The following is a 16,767-nucleotide window of genomic DNA, read 5'->3' as shown; positions in this document are numbered from 1 at the left end:
CCCAGCTGTGCATTTGCACATTTCCCTATATTCTACTTTTGCCTATTTTTTTTAATTGCTGGTTTTTTCTTCTCTCCTAAACCCAGGTGGAGATTTGGTTTTGCTTTCCAATCACAGACACCTCCTCTCTCTGCAGGATCTGTAAGAGAGATTTTAAAAGACAACAGAGAAAGATGCGTGGGCATGTCTCAGGTTTTAGGAATAAATGCAGCTTTAGATTACCTGGGATGATGAGATCTGCTGGGAATACCCAAGCTATCCACGACAGGAGCTGCTGGGACCTGCCTGCCCTGCCCCTCCCCCAGCAGCCGTGATTCCAGCCGGGAGCCCTTTTCCAGCTGCCCCATTCCTGCCCCACCATCCCTGTCCTTGACTCTTTGGAGTCACAGAAACTCCTGAGCTGGAAGGGACCCCCAAGGACCATCCAGTCCAAGCCCTGGCCCTGCACAGACACCCCAACAATCCCCCCTGTCCCTCAGGACATTGTCCAAACCCTCCTGCAGCTCTGGCAGTTTGTGTGGTCAGAGGGTGAACTGGGTCAAGGACCTGGAGCAGGTGGGAAAGGAAAAGGAAAAAAAATCTACACTTCCTTACATTTGTTCCTTTTTCCCCCCATTCCTCCAAACAATGTGCTGGGTTTGAGCAGCAGCAGGGGTGGCAGCTCACTGAGAGAGGCTGGGCAGGGCAGGAGGAGCCCTGGGATGGACACGGGCTGTGCTGGTCCCACTGCCCAGCTCCATCCCAGGAGCCTCACCTGGAGCTGCAGGTCTCGGGATCACAGAGGAGGAGGAATCGCTGTTATTTCCAAGTAAATAAGTTAATGAAATGCTTATTAAGATTCTCCAGGACTTTGTGCACTCCAGTCTTTCACACTGGAGGGGCTCAGTGCATAAATGCATTTCTCTTCCCAGGTAATGAACTCACTGCATTTGGTTGCGACAGCAAAAAAACCAAACAGGACAGAAAAGGCCTTGAAGCTGGAGCCTGATGAGATCTGCCTCTAATCCAAACAAAAATAGGAAGTTTTAGAATAAGAGCATCTGATGGGAGATGAATATTTTGGTGTTGTTAGGAGGAGAGAAAACTCTGTGAGTTACTGTGCCTTGGAAGAGCCTCTTTCTCTTGTTTGCAAAGGGAAAGAAGCAGAAAACAAACCAAGTTATTCACCCTCCTTTTGAGTTGAGAAAAATGCCCTCCTCTGAGATCTAGGTGGGCTTTTGTTCTTATTTTGAATTTTAGGGTGAAAGAAAGGACAAAAAGATGCCCCACTCATCTTGCATCCTGCAGGCAAGTCCTCAGTCTTAAATCCCATCAGTATTTTTTATATGCAAACATCTTGCAGAACAGAAAATTAACATTGTGGCTTTGCAAGAAATAAGACATAAAAATCTGATGCAAGGGAAAAAATGAAGAGAAAGGACACCCTGGGTGGGTTGGCCAGTGAGATTCCCATCACAGATCTGGGGGGAAGAGTTTCCCTGAGAAACAGTTGCATCAGAAACATCCCAAATTTCCTCCAGTGAAAAGCTGACAACCTCCTTCTCCAATTATCAAAAAACAAATAAGACAAGATTTTATATTCTCGATTTTGTTGCCAGCCTAAGAGCAAAAAACCTAAGGTAGATTAGATGTACCCACCCCAAGGAACAGTAATTTTATTTTAAGCCTCTGTACACCATCAAGCAGGAAAAAAATGTCTCTTTCCTTTCCACATAATTCCTAATTAATAAAGTTATATTTATTACATGCAATTAAAAATATAACCTCAGGGCACGAGCAACAATAGAGACATTCAGGCTGAGAGTTACTTATCAAAATTATTTTCATTACTATTTTACCCAAGTAGTCTGCATATGAAAATTCATTTCTGGAAGCTACAGTATCCTGTTTCATTAAAATAGTGTTTTCTAATTAAATTAATTTAACAAAGGCAAAAAAGTATGTTAGAATGCTCCACATCTGAGAATAAAGCTAATTGAACCCAATCAGCTCTTCTGTAATGGCAGCAGCTCTGATCTAATCTAATTAAAAAAAAAAGGAATGGGCCCTGTTTCATTATGTTATTTATTCACACCCAAGACGATTGTCTGGTTGCACATCCCAGGGATTTGGTCCGGCTGGGGGAGTGAAGAGAAATGATGGATTGATCCCAGAGAGAAAGGAGGTGTGGCAGCCCCAGCAGGTCCTGAGCCCTGGGCGGGGTGACAGGGTGGGGACAGGGTGGGGACTGGGGACAGGGTGGGGACTGGGGACAGGGTGGGCTCCATGGGCTGGGTGACAGGGTGGGGACTGGGGACAGGGTGGGCTCCACGGGCTATGAGAGCTTTCCCAACCCCAACGATTCCATGAGTGAGTCCTGATTCCTCCCAGTCCCTCACTACCGCTCCTGACCTTAAATCCAGAGGGACACCACTGAATCCCGGGGCTCCCTGACCCCCATCCCCAGCATTCCCGCAGGGAAGAGGAGCCCCAGCAATGCACTGACCTGGGAGGAGCCAAGTGATGCTTCCCTGCCTTGTGCAGTCGATGGCAGGGCAAACCCAGACAGTCTGGGGGGATTTACAGCCCTCATGGCACCGGGGTGGCTTTGAGCTCTGGGACTGCTGCACCAGCCACTGGGAGCCACAGCCCTGGTTATCAACGCTGGTCAGTGGCCAGGAGGAAGCACAGACCCCATTGTCTGGAGCCACAGCCCTGGTCCAGAGCCCTGGTTACCAAACCCTGCAGTCAGTGCCCAGGAGGAGGCACAAACCCACAGAACTGGTCCTGAGCCCTGGTTATCAAACACTCTGGTCAGTGCCCAGGAGGAAGCACAGACCCTGTGGTCTGGAGCCTGCAGGGGCCCAGCCCAGGGGGATGCCCAGGGGGAGGTGGGCAGCAGAGCTCCCCAGGCTGTTGGTCAGCTGGGACATGAAAGCCCTGAGAGCCCTTATAAAAGGGAATTTAACAGCCCAGTTCCAGAGTGGGGACTGAGGGCACTCCTGCAGGGGGGGTGTCCTGTGGGCACCGTGGCTCCAAAGGCTACAGTCCATGGCAGGGAACATCAACAGCGGCTTCCAGGCAGCAGTGGGGGCAGTTCTGGGACTGTGGAGAGAGGCAACAGGGCTGGGAGGGAATCCTGGAATGGCTTGGGTTGGAAGGGACCTTAAGGATCACCCAGTGCCACCCCTGCCACGGGCAGGGACACCTTCCACCAGCCCAGGTTGCTCCAGCCTGGCCTTGGACACTCCCAGGGATGCAGGGGCAGCCACAGCTTCTCGGCAAGAAGCCCAGGAAGCTCCTGCACTCCTCACTCCTGCAGGGCATTGGATCCCTGTAAGACACCAGGGACACCCATGGAGGGGGAAGGGTCCCCAGGGCCCCGTGGTCACAGAGGATGCTCTGCACACTCAGCTCTGGGACACCTTGGCTGGGAGAGGAAAGGAAGAAAACTCCTTTCTCTCCTTTTATTTTTAATACATTTGTCACCTTAAACCCTTGAGCATTGTTTAGACTCAATGCCACTGGTAATCCAAAATCCAAACTGGACTCTTTTTTTTCCTTAAAAGCCATTCTCTAGTTAAAACTGAAGCTAAATTAGGGAGGCTTCCTGGCTGGGGTCAAGCAGAAGTTCCTTGTGGCTTTATAAGTGACTGACCTGCTGCACGTGGAGCCTCAGGACCCAGGGTTTGAACATTGAAGGCCATTTAAATGGAAAAGGGAGTCACAATTTCACTGCTTTGTGTTACATAAGCAAGGTTTGAAATGAAATTACTGCTCCTGGAGATGAAGGGAGTTAAAATCTGCTCGTGCTTTTTACCCTTAGGTTTAAAAAGCAAATAAATGCATAAACAAATAAATCAAGAATATTAAATTTCATCTAATCTGCTTTAACCAGAAAATCTACAAAGATGCTTTTCTTATTCTGCAACTGCAGGAGTTGGGCATGTGAATCCTTCCCAAGGACAGCTTTGCTTCTGGTAAGTGTTCAGAATCTGAATGAGATTGGTGTCAACAGAGCCAACTTTCTTTTTTCAACCTGGATGAAAATCTGTTTTAAATGTCCCTTGTTTTAAATGTCCCTTTCTTGTCCCTTGTGGTACCAAACCCTTAATTTCCCATTTTTCTGCACAAGTCCTCCACGAAAAGCAACCAAAACGTGAGAGTGGCCGCGTTTCTGGGCACTTTATCCAGCAGCCCTTTCTCTCCTTCCTCGGCCTTTACAGACGGGGCTGGAAGCGAAACACGGGAGCCCTGGGAAACACGGGAGCCTTGGGAAACACGGGAGCCTTGGGAAACACGGGAGCCCTGGGAAACACGGGAGCCCTGGCGTGTCTGCTGTGAGCCGGGAATGCCGCGATGCCCACGGGAGCCAGCCCGGCCTCTCCTCCCGCTGTTTACCCCTTCTCGCGGCTGCTTTTCCCGGAGGAAGGCTGGTCGAGCAGCACCATTTAGGCTGAGGACAATAAAGCTGCCTCCTAAAGTGCTCTGTGCTGTTGTGTGTCCCCCCCCGGTAAATACCGACCGCAAATATTCCGGACTGCGCGTCCTCCCCTCCCCACCGTCCCCGCGGGGAGCAGGGGGTGATTAACGCCGAGCTAATTGTGCAGGGGGTGATTAACGCCGAGCTAATCGTGCAGGGGGTGATTAACGCCGAGCTAATCGTGCCGGGAGGACGCGGAGCTCGGCGATGATGTGTGTCCTTCCCCGGGTCACATCCTACGGATGGCTCCCACTTGACCACCGGGTGTAAAACCAACCCCGAAGTCTTCACCACCGCAGCTGTTTCCTGATCTTCAGTGCCCGAAACGCGCCGAAACTTGCCCTCCGTGGATGTCCTGCTTCTAAACCCCTTCCCAGCCGCTCCTGCCTGGCGCTGCCCCCAAGGATCCTCTGCTCCAGCCTTCTCCTGCTCCTCCTCTGATGCTGCTGCCCCTCAGCTCGTACCCTGTGCTCTTCCCCTCCCCACCCACACCACAAACCCCAGGGCCCTGAGCGACCTGGGACAGTGGGAGGTGTCCCTGCCCAGGGCAGGGGCTGGAACAAGATGGTCTGGAAGGTCCCTCCCAACCCAACCAGTCCGGGGTTCTCTGACAAACACCCCCTGCTCTCACCTGAGCACCCCTCTGGTGACAGACCCCACTGCTGTCCCCTCTCTCTGCATGAATCAAACACTGGGGCCTTTTCACACCATCCCTCCCCCCCGTGTTCCCAACCAGCCCAGCTCTGGTTCTTACCCTCAGATCTCCCCCTTCTGCCAGCCCACAAAAGCAGGTGATTTAAAGGTTTCATCCCTTCCAAAGGAGCAGGAACACGTTGAGCTCCCATGATGTGCTCACCCAGCCCCAAAGGAACACCCGAAAAACACAGACACACCCCTTGGAGTCACCACCCCTGGAAGTGTTCAAAAAGCAGATATACAAGTGCTGTGATTTGGTGGCCGTGGTGGTGTGAGGTCAAAAGCTGGACTTGACAACCTTGGAGGTCTTTTCCAACCTTAATGACTCTGTTATTCCTTACCTAGGACTCAACCCGCTCCTGTGAACATTCCTAAATCTTATTTTCCCACCCTGCAGCCCCTTGGGAAAGCCCAGTGCCCCCCTGGAAAATCCCAACTCCCCCCCAGCTGCCCTTGGGGCTCGTTGTCCCTTCAGCTGCTCCACCCCCAGCACGAGCACTTTGGCTGCAGTGGGATGAACAAACACTGTCGGAGTATTTGGGAGCAGACAGGGATTATTTCCCAGCTGAGAGTTCCCCGTGCTTTCCCTCAAGGTCTGCTGCATTTGCTATTCCAATCCTGTTGGTTTCCTCTGTCGAGAGGATCCTCCTCCTAATTAACTCTCCACTCAGGCAGGACCACTCCACACCCCGGCAATTCCTGCTCCTGCTTTTCAATTCCTGAGCCAGCAGAAGGACAAAATTCCCGTGGGAAGTGAATCCAAACGTCCCAGTCACTGTTCCTCCCTGCCCAGCAGCACCTCCTGCTCCAGGTTCCCCCAGCCCTGTGCTGGAGTTGCCTCAGCCCTGCTCTGCTCCTGGGCCACTCTGGAATTCTCCTGGGAATTCCTTCCATTCTGATTCTGCACCTCCTGACACTGTGTTCGGTGCCTGGCTCTTAAATCTTCCCAGGAGGCTGGTTAAGCTCCCCGGGGGATGGATGTCTGTCCTCTCCAGCCCATGGAAAGAGCTCAACTGCACCGATGGGCTGGGGAGGGGAAGCTCTTCCCATATTATGAATTCCAGAGATTGGAAGCAATCCCCTCCTTATTTGGGCATTAAACCTCTCCAGCTGCAAGCGAATTCCAAAGCAGAAAAATATTAGTGAATAAATAAGATTTCAATAAGTGTCAAATATGATTCCAATAAACCCTGATCACTGGGTGATCGTATTTTGGGGGAAAAAAACCACTTTTCTGAAGCCTCCTTGACCTTCGGCCACATGTGATGTGATACAAGACTGGCTTCTCACTTCTGCCTAGTAAGAACCACACACAATCAACAAGCTCTGTGAAAATCTTGTCTTCTCTGGCAATCAGCAGGATGAAATAAAAAATCAGATAGAAAAATAGACAATTATATAGCACAGACAATCCTCACACAGCATGGACGTGGCCCAGTGCTCATAAAATCATGTAGTGAGTGTTCTCCCGTCACGCTGAGCTTTGGGTGATGGAGATAAAACAATTCCAGCAGCAGCTCTGCACTCTGGCATAAATTAGTTAAAATAATTTGCCTCCTTGCACTACACAACATGAGCATTGAATAGAAAATGATATTAAAAATTTATATAGTGTTTCCTCACTAAGCTTTACATGCATTACAATCGTATCATGAGATCCTCTCTGATAACACTGTGAGACAAAAGCAGGGATGACTCATCTGGCACAGGGAAAGCTGCTGCTGTGTGACTATTGCAGTGTTTAGAAGTTGCTGCTTCCCATCACAAATGGAAGCAATGTCTGCAGAATAAATGCAGGCCCTGAAATGTAGGATGTAATTTCCAGGGCTGGGGCTGTAGGTGGACTTCCACTAAAATATTCATGATTTAGGTGTTAGCAGCTCAAATTAATTGCCATCCATAATTAATCTGCCCCGTAGAAAGCAGCTATTTTATAAACACGGGATTTATTGGACATGCCCCCTTAATTTGTACCATAGGCTTTGTTTATTTGCCAGTCAAGAACACAAAACCAGCACCTGCCATAGGGCAGGATCAATATTGAGCCTGCTGTGCCTGCTGGCTGATCCCCCCAAGCACAGCCCGGGTTCCCCCCCAGCACCAGCCCCCTCAGTTGTGCCCTGCTGGGGCACTCCCGGGGCACCCAGAGCTCCTCAGGAGGGCAGGGAAAGGTTTTACACGGCCTGGGAGCACAGGAGAAGGGGCTGGGGCCCTGGGGGAGCTGGAGGTGGTCGCTGGTTTGCAGCAGGACAGGGCTCATTCCCAAAGCTAAAATGGGGAACTGACCTGGGACAACGTGTCTGGGGTGTTGGGGGACCTGCTCCTACCCTGTCACCAGCACAGACTGACAGCACAGGGCTCATACAGCTCCAGGGGTATCAGAAACAGCAACTGAGTACAAAATATTGTGTCAAATAAATAATAAAAAGGTTATTTGCATCGAAACCTACCAATGAGAAGTTCCTACAGGATCCAGCACTAAAACAATTAGATTTTACCCAGTTTTTTACAGCATTTGGCCTTGGTTTAACAAGCTGTTCTGCTGTCAGCAAGAAAGAGGACCCAGGGTTGGCTGTGCTGGGTTAACAGTTGGATTTGATGGTCTGAAAGGCCTTTTCCAATCTCAATGATCCTGTGATTCCATGATTCCTCAGCTCCCCAGGCGACCAGGGGCATCTCCCCTACCATGCAAAGCCAAACCCTCCCTGGCAGGGTCAGAACCAGGAGCCACAATTGTAGTTGGGGAGGGTTTAGACAAATGCTGGGGGGGCACCTGTGGGAGCAGCACCCAGAGCTGGTGAGGTCCCATCCCTGGGCACTCCAGTGTCACCCAGACAGCCCGGGCTGCCCCGCTCTGGTGTCCGGGAGGAGCTGGGCTGGGCTGATCCCCAGTGCTCCTTCCCAAGCCGTGTTTCCATGGCTCGTGGCACTGCTGCTGCTTCCACACAGAAGGTTCCCAAGTGATTCTGCCCTGCCTGAGCTGTACCCCCAGACTGAGCCTGACTTCTGTCCCTTGGTTTCATGGGGGTCCCTTCAGAGCCCCGAGCTGCAGCTCTGCTGGTGGGAGTGACAGGTACCTGCAGTAAGCACAGCAGTAATCACTGCTGCTAATTAACCTGGCACACAGAGCAGTGCTCACCTGGGGAGCTCTGCACACCCCCCTGCTGACCTTCTGCCACACTCCAGTGGCTGGTTGTTCCCTGCCTGTGCTCCGGGGCTGGCAGAGGACATGGAAAGCCCCGGGAAGGTGTCAGATGGAGCTCAGGGTGAGACACGGGCTGGTTCTCCCTGCACAGCCCCCACACAGCACAGGTCACTGCCAGGGCTCAGGGCAGGCTGGGAGAACCCTGCTGCTGGTGCCTGCCCTGTGCTCACCCCCCGGGTTCCCAGAGCTTTTGGGATGTGTTCCTTCCCTGGGTTCCCAGAGCTCTTGGGATGTGTTCCTTCCCTGGGTTCCCGGAGCTTTTGGGATGTGTTCCTTCCCTGGGTTCCCAGAGCTCTTGGGATGTGTTCCTTCCCTGGGTTCCCAGAGCTCTTGGGATCTGTTCCTCCCCCCCTCCTGCTGCCATCCCTGTGCCACTGACTGGGGAGAGGAGTTAAAAATAAACCTGTGGCATTAACTGAGGAAAACACTCATTTAAGTGCTATTTATACACCTGTGGAGACTGTTCTTGGAAATGCTCCACCAGCTCCAACTGTACCCACTCACCCAGAGGAGACACTCCTCAGCTCCTGGATGTTATTTACACCAGGGCCACACTTCTGGTGCCAATGCAGGAGCTTTTGTTCCACACTGAGAACAAGAAATGCAAGAAACATGTCCCAAGATCCTGCACTGCCTCCTTGCCAGACCCAGGGCAATCAGACCTCAGAATCCCAGGATCCCTGAGGCTGGCAAAGCCCTCCCAGCCCATGGATCCCCCTGTGCCCGATGCCCCCCTTGTCCCCCAGCCCAGAGCACTGAGTGCCACGGCCAGGCCTTCCTGGGACACCTCCAGGGCTGGGCACTCCAAACCTCCCTGGGCAGCCCCTGCCAAGGCCTCACCACCCTTTCCAGGAGGAAATTCCTCCTCCTGTCCCACCTGAGCCTCCCCTGGCACAGCTGGAGGCCGTTCCCTCTCCTCCTGTCCCTTGTTCCCTGGGAGCAGAGCCCGACCCCCCCCCTCCCCCGGCTCCCCCCTCCTGTCAGGGGGTTGCAGAGCCAGAAGGTCCCCCCTGAGCCTCCTTTGCTCCAGGCTGAGCCCCCCCAGCTCCCTCAGCTGCTCCTCACAGGACTGACTCTCCAGACCCTAAAAGAGAAGGTCTCTGGTGTCCAGTGCTGGATGAAATCACTAAACCAGCAGCCTCAGTGTCACAGAACCAAGGAACTGCTTAGGTTGGAAAAGGCATCCAAGATCATCCAGTCCAACCACCAACCCAGCACCACGTTCACCACAAGTGCCACACCCACATTTGTTTTGAACACTTCCAGGGGTGGGGACTCCACCACTGCCCTGGGCAGCTGTGCCAGGGCTGGACAGCCCTTTCAGTGAAGAAAGTTTTCCTAATAACTCATCTGAACATCCAAGGATCTCATTCTTATGTTGAAGTTGCCCACGTCCCTGGTAAGGAGAACGTTTTCTCCTGGGGAGGTTGAGGAAACCCAACAAGCACTGCCAGGTCCTGCACAGAGGCTGAAACCACGGGGTCAGTTTGGGTTATGGAATGGTTTGGGCTGGAAGGGACCTCAAAGCCCACCCAGTGCCACCCCTGCCATGGGCAGGGACACCTCCCACCAGCCCAGGTTGCTCCAAGCCCCATCCAGCCTGGCCTTGGACACTTCCAGGGATGGGGAGTCCACAACCTCTGTGGGCAATGAAGCTTTAGGGCGTTTGGAACAGGCCCCCCGGTTATGGAAGATCAGCACCACGGAGAGCAACACGTTCACCACAGTCCGCTTCAGCCGCCCTTCCTAAAAGTGTGGCCCCCTCAAGCTGACCCTGCCTTCCCTGGGAGAGGGAAAGGAGGAACACAAGTCCCAGGAGCCCCCAGCAGTGCGGGAGAAGTGGTGCCAGTGCTGAGACAGGGAGGAGCAGGGATGGGGAGCAGGGATGGGGAGCAGGAGCAGGGATGGGGAGCAGGGATGGGGAGCAGGGATGGGGAGCAGGCACAATGACCCACCAAGGATGAGCTGTGTCAGGGCCCAGGCACTGCCCACCCCCGAGAGCAGGAACAGTGAGCACCATAAATCACTTGCAATTAATCCCATGCCCAGCTTCAGTCCCAAAGCTTGTTTAGATCCATCATGGGCTCGTTACCAGAGAGGGAAAAACAAACTCACTAAAACATATTCCAATTAAGTGCTTGTAGCTCAATGAGGCTTCGGATCATATTTTAGTTCTCCTGAACTGTGAGAGTGCCAATGGAAACCTTTTGAAGTAGTCAATGATTATTTTAACAATTCAACTTATTTTCAAGTGATTTACCCAGGAAAATAGCAATTTCTGACTTCCCTGGATTCATTGAACCAAAGTGCTCTAATCTGTCATATAATTAAACTAGTCATTAAGACTTTTACTGGATGGAAGAATGAAATCTCCGAGGCATCTGACCTTTGGGGCATTGCAGCCTTTCACACTTCACTTACCCACTTGTCTTAAAATTGCCTATTAGTGACTGCTTGGCTTTATGGGCTTTCTGAAGAGTATTTTAAAGAGAAAATGTAATACTAAATAAATCTAATTACTAATGGTTTCTCTTCCTTTTAATACCAGACCCTGGCAGAGGATGCAGCCATCCTTCTCTGGGAGGTGTGCTTTGCCATCTTAATTAATTCCTCCCTGCTAAAGCCTGACAAATGCACCACTTGCTTTTTGTTTTCAAGAAATGCTTGTGCCCAGGGAGGCCTGGGAGAGGATGAGGAGATTCTTCCAAACCATTCCCACCATATTCTGTTGAGTGGATGTGAACACGAGCCTCAAAAAGAGGGGGACTCATAGATGGAGTTTGCAGATATGTCACAGTCTTTCTTTCTGTGACCTTTAGTTTTGCTTTAAGAGTGTATCCCACGTGACAGACATCAAAAATAGGGGAAAAAAATCTTCCTGTCCTCTGCCATGCACTTGCAAAGACTTTATGAATAACATAAGTGTGAATGTTGATGTGATAGGCACAGACAGGATGAGCCAAACTACAGGAATTACAGCAAATTAAAGGCAGATCAGCTGAAGCACTGCCTGGACACAGCAAGGCACAGGAATAAACACACCAACATCCACCCAGGGGTTACTATTCCCATGGGATTTATATCAGTTCTACCAGTTTATATCAAAAAGTAGTTCAGATTTTGTCTTGGTTCTACACTAAGTGACAGAAACACAGAGAACAAAGCCCCATGCCTGGAGGAGTTCATCTGCAGCACATTCCAGGGCCAATTCCAACACACTGTGACATCAGGGCTTTTTTAGGTTAAGAATAGGCAGGTTTAAAATGTATCCAGCAGGAAATTCCTCTGCAGCTTCCTGCTTGGAAACGGGTCACAGTGGTGCCAGGGCAGGAAGGGGCTCCAGGGTGGGCAGTGCTGGGCTCTGGTTGTGCAGGGACATCTCAGAGCAGAGCTCTAAGGAAAGGTGTGAGAGAGCAGATCAGCCTGCACAGCCTGGGGGGAACCCTCCCAGCTCAGCCCCTGCACTGGCACAGCCAGTGTCACACAGGGAATGGCTCCAACCTCTGGCTGAGCTCCTGCCATTCCAGGGGTTCTCACTGCATTTAATGATTAGTGACAGCACACAGGGAGTGGCTTCCCACTGCCAGAGGGCAGGGAGAGATGGGAGATTGGGAAGGAATTGCTGGCTGGGAGGGTGGGCAGGCCCTGGCCCAGGTTGCCCAGAGAAGCTGTGGCTGCCCCTGGATCCCTGGAAGTGTCCAAGGCCAGGTTGGAGCAGCCTGGGCTGGTGGAAGGTGTCCCTGCCCTGTCCTGCAACTCCCAACCAAAACCATCCTGGGATTCTGTGATTCCCACACCAAACCACCCCTCCAGCAGGTGAGGCAGAAGCAGAGGAATCAGTGGGGTGCTGGACACAGTTCCTTGCCAGCAGTGCCCACCCAGCCCCCTTCCCAGAGCCCTGCAGAGCCCCCGCTCTGCCCCATCCCAGGGCTGGGAATCATCCCAGTGGCCTCCGGAGGCATTCCTGCTTTTCTGCACCGGTGCAGAGTGACTGATCTAAATCTTTCCCTTGATTAACCTGTCTCTGCAGCGCTGCCTAACGAAGCAGAGGAGAGGAGCCAGCCAGGGAAACAAAAGTGAGCCCGGGAAACAAAAGGCTCCATCACTCACAGGGAGCAGCTCCCAGAAAGGTCAGCACGACTCAGGCTGCAATTAAAGGGGAGAACAACGAGCTCTGCTACTCCTACTGTCATCCCAACCTCGTTATTTCCCAGGATCCTGGTGCCAGGCCACCTCACAAGCGTGGATTTAGGTGCCACTATTAAATTATATTTAAATTGTCCTGGGCTCATAACAACCGCTGTTTGTTTTGGTGGCTGGGGAGATTCGTGTTCCTGCTGCCTGACTGCTCCTGACACAATCATTTCAGGGAACTAATCAGAGGAAAATACTGTAATAAAGGATGTGATTTTCACACAATTTTAACAAAAGAAGTTAAAAAAAAAACCACCAAAATTTGAGGGCATTGCTGTCTCTGACAGACATTATTTATACCCATATTTAGTTTGAGTACATCATTAGGCACCTCAGAGTATTCAAAAGGGAAAAGATCATTAAGAAAAATAATGTGCAGAACCATTAGTTTGATTTTTAAAAAGAGTGAAAGGATGTTCTAGCACAGCAAAGATGAGCTACCCAAATAAACAGTGAGGTGAGATTCCACCTGAAAGCTCACAGTCAGAAGTGCTGCATAAAATAACAAGGATTTCTTGTGAAATCTTAACATTTTTTAGTCTGACACGAAGAAAAAAGAAAAGGGAACTAGTCAACCACAGGATGAGTACGAATCACCAGTGAGAGGCATCCTTAGAGCTGAAAAGCCAAAGGTAGAGCAGGAAAGGCACATTTCCTGCTGCCAGGAAGAGCTTTGACTGTTAACTCCTGAAGTTTGAGGTGTTCATGTCATTTCCAAGGACACGACTCCAGCTTTTCCTGCCCTGTGTTCCACTGCCCTTGTCACACACGTGGATTGAGGTTTGAGCTGTGGGGAAGCCCAGACCTGGCTCAACAGGAGCCACAGGAGGTAAGTGGGGAGGAGACAGAGGTTTGCAGGTGTGACCCCAGGCAGGGCTGGGAGAGGACCCTGCACCTCATCTCGGGGCTGATCTCATCATCTGCCATGGCCAGAGACAAGGACCTGGGACAAGGGATGGAGGGACAGGACACAGGGAATGGCTTCCCACTGCCAGAGGGCAGGGTTAGGTGGGCTATTGGGAAGGAATTCCTGCCTGGGAGGGTGGGGAGGGACTGGAATGGAATTCCCAGAGAAGCTGTGGCTGCCCCTGGATCCCTGGAAGTGCCCAAGGCCAGGTTGGAGCAACCTGGGCTGGTGGAAGGTGTCCCTGCCCATGGCAGGGGTGGCACTGGATGGGCTTTGAGGTCCTTCCAACCCAAACCACTCCATAATTTCCACTGGTGAAGAGACAAATACAACATATGAAAGGCAGAGGACTCCAGGGGAGGTGGAGTTCAGTCCCAAGGACACTGGAGGTGGTTGCAGGGTGAGGTGAACCCCTGATCCTGCAGCAGAGAGCACCAAGACAGCGAATCCCCCAGCCCTGGCAGGGGAAGGTGCTGCTCTGCAGGCACCACCAGCCTCCTCCAAGCCCTGGAGTGGCTCTCCCAGGAGGTTGGGAAGAGCTCCCACCCTGCAGGCTCAGGGTCTGGGCAGAGCAGGGCGGGAGGTCCTGCAGCACTGCAGGTCTCTGCAGCAGGGGGGTGATGAGCTCTGAGGGATTTGTCAGCCCAAAGGACAGTCACTGCCAGGTGGGACACAGGGAGACCACTTGCAGGGGGATTAAAACCTAAGAAGGTCAACTGAAAAGATCTGAAATACGAGAAATTTCAGGGTCTAATTACCAAATCTGAACGAGGAAAGCAGAAGAATTAAGAGCCAGATTTCTTTCTTTTTTACTTATTCCAGCTATGTTTTGCCAAGGGCTTATACTTAGTGAAACATCAGAGGGAAGCACAGAAATATGAATATTAACATCACCAGTAGATGCACATTACTTTTGCAGGAGACAAAGATGAAAGAAATACAGTTATTTCCCTTTATCTTCAATGCTACCAAGAGCCAGACCCCACATTTTGATCGGGCTGATGCGATGGAGCTACAAAAGTCAAAACACTTCAAAGAAATCAAGAAAATCTGCTGCAGTGTCAGGACACGCCCTGATGGAGAACCTGCTGCCTCTGGAGCTGTCCCAGCCCCGGGGTGCCCACTGCTGGTCCTGAGGGGTGGGGTGGGCACAGCACAGCTCTGTTCCCAAATACAGAGTCACAGAACCATTTGGGTTGGAAAAGCCCTCTGAGACCATCAAGTCCTTCCATCCCTCAGTGCTGCCAAGGCCACCCCAACCTCCAGCTGCTCCATCTGACTGCCCAAAGGGCTGGAGACATGGATTGCCAAAGCCCCACATGCCAGCACAACCCTGGCTGAGCTCTGCTCCCCTCACACCCACCTCCACTCCAAACCCTTGCCTCCTTCTGTGATGCCCTTTTACCAAACCAGGGCCCAGCTGTATTAGCTTTTATCTAATAAGCTGCTGCCCTTTCAGTTATTTATCTCCTTACAAAAATAAACACACTACCAGCCTCTCACTTTGGTATTTGTGTAAAGAACAATCTTGAGGCCTCACATCCCACCCCCCCCAGCCCCTGTTGTGCTGCAGGAACCAGCACTAAAAATCCATTACCCACCAAAAGCACACTTGAAAAAGATCTCACTGCGAGACTTTGCTACTGAAGCAAAGGCATTTGACAGAGTTTGTCTGCCAAAACCCAGCCTGTGCAGGGCCATGGGCGATGCCCACCCCGTGGATGTGAAATGTGCCCCTGTGAGATAACTGGGCTGTTCCACAGGAGACAATCACCAAATGCTACGGCACAGTTGGGTTTTTTTTTCCCTCCTGCAATTTGCCTTTGTCACACAGCTAAAGCAAAACCAGGATCAAACAGCCCTTTGAATCCAACAGAAATTAGAGTTGTTAGGAATACAGGCAGGAGCAGCAGGGGGGCAATGCGAGCAGCCAGGAATTACAGGGAGCATCCCGGAGCACCGGGGCTTTGCACGATCCGAGCTGTTGACAGCGATTAACGCCCCGCCGAGACCCAGCACACACACAAGGGGCTGTTCGGGGGCACTGCCCGCGGACAGAGGGCTGGAGGGGCTGACACAGCCCCAGCTCCACAGCTGGCTGCTCTTTTGATGCGCTCAAGGAGACCGAAGTGGTGTTTTAAATGCTTATTTGGGGCTCGAGTGGCACAGATCCAGCTCCCTTTGAGGGAGCAGACAAGCAGCAGAGCCCACCGGTGGGCACAGGCTGTGCCAGCACTGGAGGCTTGGCAGGGAAACTTGGACTGGGACTGGGAGAGGTGGTGGGACCACAGGAGTGCTGGGACACCTGGGAGAAGCATCATCTCCACCCCAGGGGTCTCCAGCCCCTGCCCTTCACCACAGCAGCACTTCTGCACCCTCGTGCTGTGACCACGGTGCCTCCTCAAGGGTGATGTGGCTGCAGCAGCTTTCTTTCCAGGTCACTCCCACCTAAAATCTCTTAGAGCATGAATTTCACCTCCTAGAGGGAAATGGAAATGGGAGGTCAAAGGTCTGAACACATAAAAGTAGCTCACTCTAAGAAAGGTGCTTTCAGAGAGAACAAGTCCCCCCCGAGGGCTCACAGGCTACAGGAAGGAACTCAGAGTTTCCAGGACCTCTAAAGGTGCTCTGAAGGTTTTCCTTCTCTTCTGCAGCAACCTGGGCTAGTGGAAGGTGTCCCTGCCCATGGCAGGGGTGGAACGAGATGGTTTTTAAGGTCCCTCCCACCCAAACCATTCTGGGATTCCATGACAATATTTATAGGACATGAGGAAGACAAAAAAAACCAAACAAACCTACGAAAACTCATGAGTGTTTTTCAGGTCCCCCTTCCCAAACTATTGCATTCTCTGGAGCGCTGACAACACCCTGAAATCCAGAGTGATCCTGGCAGGTGACTCCCTCAGCCTTTGGCAGCTGAAGGCAGCCCTGTGATTGCCTGTGAGACACAAAGGGAAGCTGCAAACCCAGATATTTCCGAGCGAAAGGACCTGTACGTTCTGCATTATCTAATTTTCCCTTTAAAATGTCTCAAAAAGGTCACACTAATGATGTTTACCATCAGTAATAAATGTTAACACTTCTCCCCTCAGCAGACAGTGCTGGAGCCCGGAGAGGAGCTGGTGTTTGTTTGTTTTCCAGCTCGGCAAAGGCACCAACCCGAGGAGGGCCCAACACGGGCTGTTTCAAAACACTGACATTTGCAAACATATTTTTCCTGATGTCTGTTTTCTGAAACCTGCCACGGGAAATGGCATTTTAAACCTCTTCTGATGGCTGGCTTTGTGGCTGTAACAAAGCCCC

The sequence above is a fragment of the Manacus candei genome, unplaced genomic scaffold (genome assembly GCF_025592945.1).
Source record: "Manacus candei isolate 608988 ecotype Guabito, Panama unplaced genomic scaffold, ASM2559294v1 h1tg000150l, whole genome shotgun sequence".
Taxonomy (NCBI): domain Eukaryota; kingdom Metazoa; phylum Chordata; class Aves; order Passeriformes; family Pipridae; genus Manacus; species Manacus candei.
This window is presented reverse-complemented; position numbering follows the sequence as displayed.